General features: G+C 46.6%; 2 long non-coding RNA genes across 2 annotated transcripts in view; one reads left to right on the plus strand and one right to left on the minus strand.

Moving 5' to 3' along the window:
• The window catches only part of LOC135049986 (uncharacterized), a 47,345-nt gene extending 35,694 nt beyond the window's left edge, over window positions 1–11,651 (minus strand). The window contains exon 1 of the long non-coding RNA XR_010241529.1: window positions 11,300–11,651. This is a non-coding gene — a long non-coding RNA (uncharacterized LOC135049986). The remainder of the gene's footprint in view (window positions 1–11,299) is intronic.
• LOC135049985 (uncharacterized) overlaps window positions 1–14,346 on the plus strand; it is an 84,192-nt gene that overhangs the window by 38,213 nt on the left and 31,633 nt on the right. The window lies entirely within an intron of this gene.

Here is a 14,346-nt window from a genome sequence, read left to right on the forward strand (position 1 = left end):
GTGACTTGTGAATCCACCGGCGGAGGTGTTTCCCAATTTTTACTTAACTCTGCAGCGAGATGATAACGAGCTAGCATCTTTTTAGACAGGGAAAATTTCTTTCCTGGATTTTCCCAGGATTCCTGACGAATGTCAACCAAGTGGTCAGAATGAGGTAAAACTAATTTAGTAACCTTCTGACGTTTAAACTTATCTGGTTTCTTAGAGGTAGCTGGAGGCTCTTCGTCATCATCAATTTGAAGAATCAGCCTGATAGCCTCCAAGAGGTCAGGAACATCCACTTGTGTCAGAGATTCCCCATCAGAAGCATCTGCATCAGTGTCTGAAGGGTCAGTGTAAGCGCCATCTTCATCAGACGAGGTATCCGAAACGGGTGGTCTTCTGTATGCCGAATGTCGGGATACCGGAGCACAGTATACCGGCGCCGGAATCCCGACACCCGGCATACCGACAACTATTCTCCCTCGTGGGGGTCCACGACCCCCCTGGAGGGAGAATAAAATAGTGTGGCGCACGTAGTACTTTCCTGGTTTGTTTGAACTCAATGCTTCTGTCTGCTCCCAGTATTGTTCACCTTGTCTGAATCCTCCGTTTCTATATACTATCAGTATTACGCACCTACAGTATGTATCTACACAGTTTGCTTGAAGACTCTGCTTATGAATGTTCCCAGTATTGCTGATCTGTACAGTACGTCACCCTGGATTATTTAAACTCTCCCCTAATATTTGCTGTAAGTACTACACCTGTTATTTGTGTGGACCTGAGTTACCGCCGGATCATGGTGAAGTGGGTCCATATATCGGCAGCATGTGTTATACTAGTGGCAGCCGTTGTGAGAGAGTATTAAATGATCTGTGCCCTGCAACTTTCGGCAGTCCTGATCGGCACGTCTATTCCCAATGCGCAGGCGCAGCGAGAGCTCACGTGCAGCCCAGGGCCGGATTAAGGGCCACATGTGCCTGGGGCTGAAAATTATCAAGGGCCTTTTGGGAGAAATTGAGAAGGTGTGGCTAATGCTGTGTGGGTGTGGCCAGTGATATATGGGCATGTACACTCCCTACACTATAAGCCCCAATGTCTCCCAAAATACATAAAAGTAGAAAAACAGCATCACTTTGTGTGGAAATAAAAAATATAATTTTAATTCTTATCATTTATGGCAGCCATGTGACCACCTGGGCAGTTAATCATCATCATGCTGTCATGGTGATGGGCCTATTTTTACCTGGGGCCTGGAGCTGTAGCTCCATCCGCCCCATCATTAATCTGGCTCTGGTGCAGCCCGGCAGATGCAACAGGAACTACAGTGGCTGTGATTGGGCGACGACATCTGCAGCTGTGGAATTTGATAGCTGCAGGTGTCGGAACGGTCAGTGTCGCTGACCTTCATACATTGCCCAGCAAATCGGCGTGTTATCTTAAAGATAGCAGCACCAATAATGACATATACCACACACCACCACTGTAATACATGGGGGGAGAAGCGGTATCAGTGCACATAACATGAGGTGATACCACTTTGTCCCCACAGTCTCCTGCTTCAATCCATTGCAGCTAGGGAGGCCAATCCCGGGATCGGCGGGATCCCGGGATTTGGGCCCAAAAATGCCAGGATTTGAATCCTGGGATTGGAGCATCCAATCCCGGGATTCACGGGATTACATTGCGCATGCGCTGGAGGGTGGGTGTGTAAGTAATACAATTTACCATTAGGCGGGCGGCAGCCATAGACAAACGCTGAACGCGGTGGCACTTCAAATATAGCGCCGGCCGCCAATCAGAGCTGGCGGACCGGCAGCCAATCAGGGAAGCAGTCGCAGCAGCTTCAGCCAATCAGGAGCGACTGCTGCGGCCACTTCCCTGATTGGCTACCGGTCCGCCAGCTCTGGTTGGCTGGCGGTCGGCGCTTCATTTGAAATGCCGCCGCGTTCAGTGTGTCCATGGCTGCCGCCCACCTAATAGTAAGTGGTATTACTTACACCCACCCACCCTCCCTCCCTCCGTGCAGTGCTATCAGCCTCCCTCCCGTGCGGCTACCTACACCCTCCCTCCTTCCCTCCTGCACCGTTACCTACACCCTCCCTTCGTGCAGTAATCTCTCTAACAGCCTCCCTCCCTCCCGCGCCGCCCGCTACCAACCCTCCCACCCGCGGCCCTACCTACACCCTCCCTTCCTCCCGCACCGCTACCTACGCCCTCCCTCCCTCCCGCACCACTACCTACACCCTCCCTCCCGCACCGCTACCTGCACCCTCCCTTCCTCCCGCACCACTACCTACACCCTCCCTCCCGCACCACTACCTACACCCTCCCTCCCGCACCGCTACCTACACCCTCCCTCCCGCACCGCTACCTACACCCTCCCTTCCACGCCGCTACCTACACCCTCCCGCACCACTACCTACCCTCCAGATGCTCCCTACACTCTTCTTCACTGATCCCTACTGCAATCCCGGGATCCTGGGAATCCTGGGATTGAGCGTTTTTCAATCCCGAATCCCGGGATTGAAAAAACGGCCCGGGATTGGCCTCCCTAATTGAAGCCCAGCGTAATATGAACAGACTGCTGGTAATTTCATTTATCTGTCTATAGGATACAGTGGGTTCACTAAAAAAATAAGTGAATACTAACAAGCAATTCTCCTGGTGGGATGGTAATTATGACCACCACAAATTAACACTGTCTATGTCTGAGATCTTTTGCTGCTTATTTAGCATAATCTGAATTCCCCAGTTACAAATTTCTACTACTATCTAGAAGTAAGTCTCTGTGGAGAGATGAATAGAGAGAACAAATACATCTGCTGATTAGCATTCTAGCTACTAAGGAGAGGTCCATTGCATCACTTAAAAAGGGTCATTCTGACCCAATCGCTCGCTGCAGTTTGTCGCAGTGCAGCGATCGGGTCGGAACTGCGCATGCGCCGGCGCCTCAGTGCGCAGGCGCATGGCACCTTTTGTTACCTAGCGATCGCCTCTGACACAGAGGCAGTCGCTAGGCGGGAGGGGGCTGAACGGCGGCGTTAAGCCGCCGTTTAGAGGGTGTGGTCCGGCCAACGCAGGCGTGGCCGGACCGTTGGGTTGGCGAGCCGCGGCGGCTGTGTGAGGTCTCACGCAGCCGCTGCGGCCTGCAGGAGTGACGAGCAACTCCCGGCCAGCAGCTGGAGCTGCGCTGGCCGGGAGTTACTCCTCAAATACAAAGGCATCGCCACTGTGCGATGCATTTGTATTTGTACGGGGGGAAGGGTGGCACTGACATGCGGGGCGGACTAGCCCTGTGCTGGGCATCCCCCCGCATGTCAGGGAACATGATCGTTGCTGTGCTAAATTTAGCACAGCTACGATCAACTCGGAATGACCCCCAAGGTGCATACACACGGTGAGATTCGGGCTAAGCCCGATTCTCACTATGCGACAGGGACTAGGTCGGCATCGCAAGCACATAATGAGTGTTCTTGTGATACTGACTATGTGCGATTTTGGCTAAGTGTCAATTTTGACTATCTTTTCTATGAGATAGTTAAAATTAACTTGACCGCGCATTGGCATCGAATCGGGATTGCAAGGTGACTTTCACCTTTCATTCTGCACTAACTTTTCTTACGATTTTGACTAAAGGGCCCTACACAGTGGCCGACATGACTGCACGATATGAACGATCTCGTTCATTAATGAACGAGATAACGTTCATATTGTGCAGTGTGGAGGCTCCAGCGATGAACGATGCGCGGCCCCGCGCTCGTTCATCGCTGGTCCTCCGTCGGCTGTACATGCAGGCCAATATGGACGATCTCATCCATATTTGCCTGCACTTCAAAGCAGCCGGGTGACGGGGGGAGTGAAGAAACTTCACTCCCCCCGTCACTGCCCCTCTGCCGCCGAGTCGGCCGTATCCGCCGTCGGGCAGCTCGGCGGCGGATCGGCCAGTGTGTAGGGCCTATTACTCTCTCTGCACATGTTACATCTGCCCCACCTGCAGTGCAACATGGGGGGTCATTCCAAGTTGATCGCAGCAGGACATTTTTTAGCAGTTGGGCAAAACCATGGGGGTCATTCCGAGTTGTTCGCTCGCAAGCTGCTTTTAGCAGCTTTGCACACGCTAAGCCGCCGCCTACTGTGAGTGAATCTTAGCTTATCAAAATTGCGAACGAAAGATTAGCAGAATTGCGAATAGACACTTCTTAGCAGTTTCTGAGTAGCTCCAGACTTACTCGGCATCTGCGATCAGTTCAGTGCTTGTCATTCCTGGTTTGACGTCACAAACACACCCAGCGTTTGCCCAGACACTCCTCCGTTTCTCCAGCCACTCCCGCGTTTTTCCCAGAAACGGTAGCGTTTTTTCTCGCACACACCCATAAAACGGCCAGTTTTCGCCCAGAAACACCCACTTCCTGTCAATCACATTACGATCACCAGAACGAAGAAAAAACCTCGTAATGCCGTGAGTAAAAAACCTAACTGCATAGCAAATTTACTTGGCGCAGTCGCACTGCTGACATTGCGCATGCGCATTAGCGACTAATCGCTCCGTTCCGAGAAAAAAATAACGAGCGACCAACTCGGAATGACCCCCCATGTGCACTGCAGGGGGGCAGATATAACATGTGCAGAGAGAGTTAGATTTGGGTGGGTTATTTTGTTTCTCTGCAGGGTAAATACTGGCTGCTTTACTTTTACACTACAATTTAGATTGCAGATTTAACTCACCACACCCAAATCTATCTCTCTCTGCACATGTTATATCTGTCTTCCCTGCAGTGCACATGGTTTTGCCCAATTGCTATCAAAAATCCTGCTGCGATCAACTTGGAATTACCCCCATGATTTTGCCCAATTGCTAACCTTTTTGGTTTGCTAACAACTCTGAATAACCACCTGTGGCCCTCATTCCGAGTTGTTCGCTCGCAAGCTGCTTTTAGCAGCTTTGCACACGCTAAGCCGCCGCCTACTGGGAGTGAATCTTAGCTTATCAAAATTGCGAACGAAAGATTCGCAATATTGCGAAAAGACTTCTCTGTGCAGTTTCTGAGTAGCTCCAGACTTACTCTTCCAGTGCGATCAGTTCAGTGCTTGTCGTTCCTGGTTTGACGTCACAAACACACCCAGCGTTCGCCCAGACACTCCCCCGTTTCTCCAGCCACTCCCGCGTTTTTCCCAGAAACGGTAGCGTTTTTTCCCACACACCCATAAAACGGCCAGTTTCCGCCCAGAAACACCCACTTCCTGTCAATCACATTACGATCACCAGAACGAAGAAAAAACCTCGTAATGCCGTGAGTAAAATACCTAACTGCATAGCAAATTTACTTGGCGCAGTCGCACTGCGAACATTGCGCATGCGCAGTTAGCGGAAATTCGCTGCGATGCGAAGAAAATTACCGAGCGAACAACTCGGAATGACCACCTGTGGACGGAGAAACAGTGGATTGTGCAGATTCCTGCTTGAAGCTGTACGAATACTTGCAGAAGCATAAAGTAGTAAATCTGGCTTCCACGGCTGTCCTCAATTAAAGCAACTTTGTATCTGGCTAAGAATTCAGCCCCAAATTGCCAAAAACACTACAGTTAATTTACCATCAGGATTTTAGCTGTAAACCAGATCTACAAAAACCATTCGGCAGATTTATATTCGCATTAACATCATTTTAGCAGAACTGTGGCTCTCATTCCGAGTTGTTCGCTCGCAAGCGGATTTTAGCAGATTTGCTCATGCTAAGCCGCTGCCTACTGGGAGTGAATCTTAGCATCTTAAAATTGCAAACCATGTATTCGCAATATTGCGATTACACATCTCGTAGCAGTTTCTGAGTAGCTTCAGACTTACTCGGCATCTGCGATCAGTTCAGTGCTTGTCGTTCCTGGTTTGACGTCACAAACACACCCAGCGTTCGCCCAGACACTCCCCCGTTTCTCCAGCCACTCCTGCGTTTTTTCCGGAAACGGTAGCGTTTTTTCCCACACGCCCATAAAACGGCCTGTTTCCGCCCAGTAACACCCATTTCCTGTCAATCACATTACGATCGCCAGAACGATGAAAAAGCCGTGAGTAAAATTCCTAACTGCATAGCAAATTTACTTGGCGCAGTCGCAGTGCGGACATTGCGCATGCGCATTAAGCGGAAAATCGCTGCGATGCGAAGATTTTTACCGAGCGAACAACTCGGAATGAGGGCCTGTATTTTTACACATGTTCTCCGTTGTGTTTTAGTGCTTTTATCACCTCTGAATGAATACGTTCTCAATGCGTATACAGTATAACACACTGTCAAGGGGAATTTAATGCAGAGATTTTCAATATTATTTATACAAGCAAAATATTTAAACTGCAAACTCCTGGTGCAGAACAGGCAATCAACATAAATAGCAGCACTACTCACACAATTTCTCAGCAAACGAAAACTGAAATAAAATAAGTAATAAAAAAATCACAATGAGCCCCTGTAATTTCTCAGCTCTTTCCAGTAATTGCAAGTTTAGGGAATATTTTTTTTATGCAGTGATTCCCACTGTGAACTGAATCCAAAATATTTATATGTAGAGTGAGGCTTAACAAAAGACATGGTATATTCAGATCTCAGATATATGCAATCATTGCTTTTCAGCTCCTTATTATGCTCAGTAAATAGGTTTTTTTCCTTGATTGCTCAAAAACCTCTATGTCAAAGTCATTATAATAATTACATCTGACAGACATCACCATAGAAATATTGGGATTTTGTTATTATTATTGCACTTTTGAAGATATTGCTTTTGTTCATAGTACAAAGACATGGCCCATTTTCAAAAGGCCCTTAAGCCTAAAATATGAATTTTGTCACGTTCATAAATTATCTGTAAAGATTTCTAAGGATTTCTTGAGATCATTTAATATATTGGGGTTATGTAGTAGCCTGAGAGATGTGTGAATAGGGTGCAATTCCAGGGAGTCTTCCTAGTATTTTTTAAAGAGACAGTAATTTCAAAGACAAGAGAAAGTTGTTTTTGCCCAATCCTGCATCTCTCAGTAGCCTATCACATAATGGCCACTATCTTATTTTTGTAGGAGATAATTACTTAATTATTTGATCAGTTTGTGTATTTCTCAAATACTAAAATGATTTGCATACATTAAAGGGTTTGAATCACCAAGAAGCGATTTATCAAAATTATAGATTTTCAGCAAAATGAATAGGATTTAAGATGGCAGTTTAATTAAAGGTGAAACTCAGCATGTTGGTTATATTTCCCAACTGAACATATTGGGTTTTGATTTATGTTTTAAATCCCATAGACCTGCAATAATTTGTGTACCCTGCACAATTATATGCGCTCAACCTGAGGAGCAACTAGAACTTTGTGGGCCCATAGCAACATTTTTAAATTGCCCCCATTCTACAGAGAGGGGATGTACAGGGTGACACACACCCCAGTGATGTGCAGTGAGGTAAGACAGAGCCTTTCCTGTCATACTAATGTATAAGCCAGAGTGTATAAAAATAATAAATAAAAAATATCTTCTTTGTATTATTCTAATAATTTTTATAGTCAAAACTCTGTAATAAATACTCTATGGCAGGTGGGGCAGTGCCTCCCCCACTATCTTTTTCGCACATCTTGGATCAAAACTCAACAAATTTTCAGCAGTATATACTGCTGCACCTGTGCGCAGTGCTGATGCAAGGGTGTTCGGCGCCCCCCCCGCAAACTGTAAATTTGCGTCCTCCCTCCCATACTTAATAAAGGGACAGTGCGCACCGAAGTTCAGCGCCCCCCCATTCCCTCCTCCCCAAATAGAGCTTTCACTTAACACTGCAGACTGGATTCCCGTGCACACTCTCCAGTCAGTGACAGCCCCTCAGTGCTCATCGGTATCCGGACTCCAGGTCGACAACAAAAAGGTTGACACACCTTAGGTCGACGCCAATTGGTCGACGCACCTTAGGCCGACATGGACAAAAGGTCAACAGGAACAATGTTGACATGGAAAAAGGTCGACATGAGTTTTTCACAATTTTTTTTCTTTTTTTGGAACCTTTTCATACTTAACGATCCACGTGGACTACGATTGGAACGGTAATCTGTGCCGAGCGAAGCGGAGCGAAGGCACCATGCCCGAAGCATGGCGAGCGAAGACACCAAAAAACCATAAAAAACTCATGTCGACCTTTTTCCATGTCGGCCTTGTTCCTGTCGACCTTTTGTCCACGTCGACCTTTTGTCCATGTCGATCTAAGGTGTGTCGACCAATTGGCGTTGACCTAAGGTGTGTCAACCTTTTTGTTGTCGACCTGGAGTCCCAGACCCGTGCGCACCTGCTACTGTACAGCTGGAAGGCGTTGGCAGCAAGGAAGGGTAACTGCCTCACACAGGCATTTCAGCGGCACCTGGAGTGTGGAGGGAGTGAGAGATGCGACTGCACCACAGCTCGGAGAAAGCAGGAACCCAGACGCCGACAGCCGGTAGAAGGGACGCCAGCTCAGTGCAGGCCGCGTGTACAACCTCTGGACGCGGGGCTACTCAGCCAGGCAGCGCCTGTGTATAAGGGACACCGATGTGTTCCTGGTGCTTTCCGGTTTAGCCATATCCCCCTTACATTGCCGGCTCCTCACTCTGGGTTGCTGTCAGATGTCACGTGACGTCTGCAGGCCAGAGCACCGAGACAGTCACAGAGGAGGAGCGAGCGCCACTGATAGACGCTGCGCTCGGTGGCTCCTCTACTACAGTAACTGCAGAATGGGTACAAATGGAATGGAGGAAGTGCCCCCTTCTGGGATGGAACCCTGTGGCAACAGACTCCGTTGTCTCCGACAGTTCCGCCCCCGGACAGACACATAGATATACAAACAGACACACAGATAGAGAGAAAGACAGACAGACAATAGACACATAGATAGATGATAGATATATAGATAGATAGATAGATAGATAGATAGATAGATAGATAGACAGATAGATAGATAGATAATAGACACATAGATAGATAGATAGATAGATAGATAAATAGATAGATAGATAGATAGATAGATAGATAGATAGATGAATAAATAAATAGATAAATAAACACATAGATAGAAAGACAGACAGACAGACAGACACATAGATATATAGATAGATAGATAGATAGATAGATAGATAATAGACACATAGATAAATAGACAGATAGATAGATAGATAGATAGATAGATTATAGACAGACAGATAGATAGATAGATAATAGACAGACACATAGGTGGTCTTTCCGAGTTGATCGCTAGCTGCATTCGTTCGCTGTGCAGCGATCAGGCAAAAAAACGGTACTTCTGCTCATGCGTATGCGGCGCAATGCACACGCGCGTCGTACTATTGCAACAAATGATGTAGTTTCACAAAAGGTCTAGCGAAGCTTTTCAGTCGCACTGCTGACCGCAGAGTGCTTGACAGGAAGAGGGCGTTTCTTGGTGTCAAGTGACCGTTTTCTGGGAGTGTTCGGAAAAACGCAGGCATGCCAGGAAAAACGCAGGCGTGGCTGGGTAAACGCAGGGCGTGTTCGTGACGTCGAAACAGGAACTGTCTGAAGTGATCGCAAGTGCTGAGTAGGTATTAAGCTACTCTAAAACTGCACAAAAAAATGTTGCCGCCACTCTGCGATCCTTTCGTTCGCACTTCTGCTAAGCTAAAATACACTCCCAGTGGGAGGCGGCATAGCGTTTGCACGGCTGCAAAAAAATGCTAGCGAGTGAACAACTCGGAATGACCACCATAGATAGATAGATAGATAGATAGATAGATAGATAGATAGATAGATAATAGACAGAAAGACAATCACACATAAAAAGAAAACTCAGTTCCTCTGTACTGTCCTTGGCAGTCTCTCTATTGTTCCTGAGTCCTGGAAGGTGATGAGATGGCTTTGTCCATGGAGATGGGGGCATCTAGTGGCAGTACTGCAGTCAGCAGTAACTGCAGCTCTCAGCTCCCGGAGTCAGTCCCGCCCCCACACCTCCTCCTGCTAGCGTCACTGCGCTGACACAGGACGGTAGGAGGTTACATCTGAGGCGTGGCTGGAGTGGGGAGGACTGGAAGAGCTTCGATCCAGGCTGCTGGCTGCCTCTGCTTGTAAAGTGAAAGGCGCTGCGGCAGCAACAGCGCATAGCACAGGGATGCAGAGCAGAGAGAACGCTTCTCCAGACTGAAGAGGAGGCCTGTGGCAGGGATATGTGTGACACCCAGGTAAGTATTATTGATGTTACCTTGTTCCTTTTCTTAGGACTTCCCTGTGTCCAATTCTTTGTAGAGAGGTGAGAATGATGACTGTGACAGAATAAACTATTTCTTTTTATTTATTTGCCTTTAAGTGTCAATTTATTAGAACACCAATTATGATAATGAACTTTTGCGCAAAATTGAGCAAAACATTAGTTCACAAAAACAGTTTACAATGCAATACATCAGTTTCCAATAGTGACAATGTATTTCACTCAAGAGCTAATAAACTCTTTTATAAAACTACTACTAGTCGTACTGACTCCTTTCTACTATCAATAAGCAGGTACCCAAATGTAACTCATTAGATCATACTGACCATATGTAACCATGAATATAAACATTTGTAGAACTTTGTGAATATATGAAATAGTATCACTTCAGAAAATGGACTTCAATTTTGCACAAATACTATACTGTTTTCTGTAGAATATACGATTGTCCCCAAGTCTGTCCGTGCGATACAGTACAATTGGATACACTTTTCCTCGTGTCAGATAGAATATTTCATGTGATACATGAGGACTCTTGTTAACGTTATTACCTATTAATGTCCTTCCTTTCTTTTCTGCAGATACTAGTTACACTGTTGTAAGAACTATTTGTAATCCTTTTGTGGCATAGGAATATTCTCTTTTGCTAATTCTGCCATTTATGAAGAGATGATTTAACGTTAGACTCCTGTTTTTATTGGCCGTAAGTGATAGCTTAATTATCCAAGTTATTAAGACACAGTAAACTGATTGACTGAATTATTGCTGTTATAGTGAGTTCCTGCTGAAATTATGATTATTGGCAGAAATGCAGACTGCGGTAAACTAAGCATTTGCGATAATCTCCCTATGAAGACTGTCGGCTGCCACTGTCCCTGTGCTGTGACATGAAATGGGTGCACTGTATTATTTTTATACACTGCAGTGTTTATACTAGCTGTTCTAATTTAAGTCTCTGTAATAAGTGCACTTATTGATACTTGGTAGTTAAAGGTGATTTAGCTGGATTAATAGTGCTCCTACACTGAGGTACAGTGGGACTGTGTCAATGGTGTGCTCAGTATACCTCTCCAGTTGCTTACAGCTGTAATTTGTCTCTTGCACCTTATATGGCGAGTCTGACTCCACCTCATGGCCCGCCTCTCTCAGTCTCTCTCTATGCTGGGGCTGTTGTGAGGGCTTTGCACGCGGCTTGCAATCTGCAGTGGACCGCTCCTCCAGACTGTCATCATCAGAAAATGACTGCTTCACCAGCCCTGCACTGCTCCATACCTCACTGTCACCAGAGGCCCACAGAGGTTTTATAGAGAGAAGCAGATAATAACTTTACTGTCCAAGACTTCACTGGATGGTAAAGTAGCCTGTCAGCACTGCCAGGACACACAGACAGCGCAGCTCCTTCCTTCAGCACCGTCATCTCCCAGCTCCCTCTGACAGTTGGTCACCCACTTGTATCTGTCTTCCACCGTATCACCTGACACTAGTCATGTGACCTGCTCCTGACCTGTTGAGTAGTTGTTGGGGCTGCTTAGAAATTTGAGCATGGGGCAGTACATCTAAGACCCTATTTTAATACAAGTGTGATTCCCCTTTGGTGGGTATCACATATGCAGACCGGACATGGTGCTCACCAGGCGACTACGCAGCCGCATGGCGCCACTGGGCAGTTTTGTCTGGGGTAAAGCTGGAAGTATGGCTGAATCATCCCTGGCCTGTGTGCAGGAACAGGAAGCTGAGATCTGCTTTCCTCCCCATGGTGCATCTGCTGAAAGAGGAAGGATGCACTGCCAGGGCTGCTGGGGGAAAAGGGAGTGCTCAGATCTCTGTCATCAAAGGGGGGGGGGGGCTGGTTTACTGTGGCCTCTTGTGGGGTGCGGCGGTGGCCCATCTCTAGATGTGGTGCAGTGCGACTGGGTGCAGGGGTAGAGCGGTGGGCCCTGGAAGCAATCTGGGACCCACAGCGGCTGCAGGTACTGAAGGGTGCGTGACCAAATCCAGGGAGGCAAAGCTTTGCCCCCTCCAAAAAAAAAAGAGGAAGAATAGATTTTCCGGCACCGTGAAGTGACACTGGCAGCCACACAGCAATGCCAGGCCCCTCCAACAAGCCAAGGCCCAGGCAATTTGCAGCCGCTCCCTCCTCCTCCCTTTGGGGTGATCCGATGAGGATACCGATGGTCTGGATCCCAGCTGTCAAAATACCGACGCCAGCATCCTGGCACAGCTAAAAAGACCGGCGCCAGAATCCTGAATGGGATCAGATTCCCGGAGCCAGAATACCAAAACTCTCATTCCCGAATGCTCGTCTCCCGAAACACAGGAAAGGTAAGCTGGGGGTGGGGGGGTTTGGTTTAGGCTGCAGGGGGAGGATTAGGCTATACGGGTGGGGAGGGTTAGGCTTAGGGGGCCATTGGGGGAAGGTAAGTATATTTACCTTCCCCCTATTCTGACCTCCGGCATTCTAACCACTGGCATAACGAACCCAACCCCGCTTGGGGCCACTTACCCTGGTACCCCAAACAAAGGTGTTCCAGTACCAGCAAGGTACACATATGCATGACAGAGATAGAAGAACAGGTGGTTGCAGCATAAGAGCTGGACCCAACACTGCAGATGTGCATGTTACTGAGCATTAAACTGCTACGGGATATATAGGTGGAAATTAAACAATGAATATGTATATTACTAGAGATTCTTCTGTTGATAGGCATAAAACTGATCATTATTTTTGCATATTGAGAGACATATTTCAGATGATGGGCATAACAATATCCATGTTACTGCCCATTAACTTTTTTCTGTTGCTGGTGATATAACTAATATATGTAACCAGTGATGGTGAAATTATTGGGAACATTAGCGGAGCTTGCAGAAAACTCTGTTTAAACCATACTTGCCTACTCTCCTAGAATGGCCTGGAGGCTCCCGAAAATTGGGTGGCGCTCTGGGCCATCCGGAAAAGTGGGCAAGTCTGCTGCAACTTGCTTGCTCCCCCCGCTTACCCCCATCTGCACCTGCCCACTCCGAGAGGAACAGTGGGCAGGGGTGATGGCGTGAATCACATCATCATAGCTCCGCTGTCTGCTTTGTAATGCTGGCAATGTAAGCATTGCATAGCCAGGGGCGGGGTTGCGATGATTCGATCATGTCTCCATGCCCATGGCCTGCCCCTTTTTTCAGAGCTCCGCCCCCTGGTTAGCCGACCTGTCTGCTCCCTCCAGGAGGGAGCAGCCAAAAAGTTGGCATGCATGATTAAAGTGATAATATTTTATAGAGATAAAGTAGTAGTTACTACTGATCTAAAATCTCAGCCTTTACTGTAATGGGGATCTATGCAAAAAGGGCAGAATTATACGATATGCACTAAAAACAACATGCCCAGACTGCCTCATTTTAAAAGGTAGATTCATATTGGTAAAATAAACAATTAATTATGCAATTGCATATATTACTACAGTTAGAGCAATTTATATCCTTCAGCAATGTTGAATATAATTATACTAATGAGTGATTCCTCATTGACGTAGCTCTGTACATATAACCAATCAACATGAAAGAGCTCTTTGACCTGTAGGAAATCCACTTGAGCATTTCATGAATAAGAAAAGTTCTGACGTCCGCCCAGCCAAGGCGTAAGCATTAAATGTTCTGCATGTTTATAACTGTACAGTCTGATATGTAAATGTATGCATGGGTAGCATTTGAATTTGTGCCGTTCTTTGAAGTTCTGCAGCCTTTTCATGTGTAAGTACACAGGTTTTTGTCTTTGATGCTCTAGGTGATCCTTGATATAAGAAAAAAATATTTTTCACACCCCCCTCTCTCTTCTCATAGAGCAGATGGGAGACATATGCTGGGAAGCATGGTCCATGACATGTATGATATATATTGATCATTGAGCATTGTTCAAGTAGCTGTCAAAACAAAAAGACTCAGTGGCAGTTTTTTTTAATAAGAGAATTGCTAATATGAATTTTAAATTTGGGTGTTTATTCAAACTAGTTAGTGGCTAAAATGTTACAATAAAGATCATCTTCATTTTGAAGAATCTCAATCTTACACTGGAGAGAATTGTTTTAGAAAATGTGAAAGTTTGCTTACAACTTATTCTTAGAACAAAGGGGGTCATTCT

The sequence above is a fragment of the Pseudophryne corroboree genome, chromosome 2 (assembly GCF_028390025.1).
Source record: "Pseudophryne corroboree isolate aPseCor3 chromosome 2, aPseCor3.hap2, whole genome shotgun sequence".
NCBI lineage: Eukaryota > Metazoa > Chordata > Amphibia > Anura > Myobatrachidae > Pseudophryne > Pseudophryne corroboree.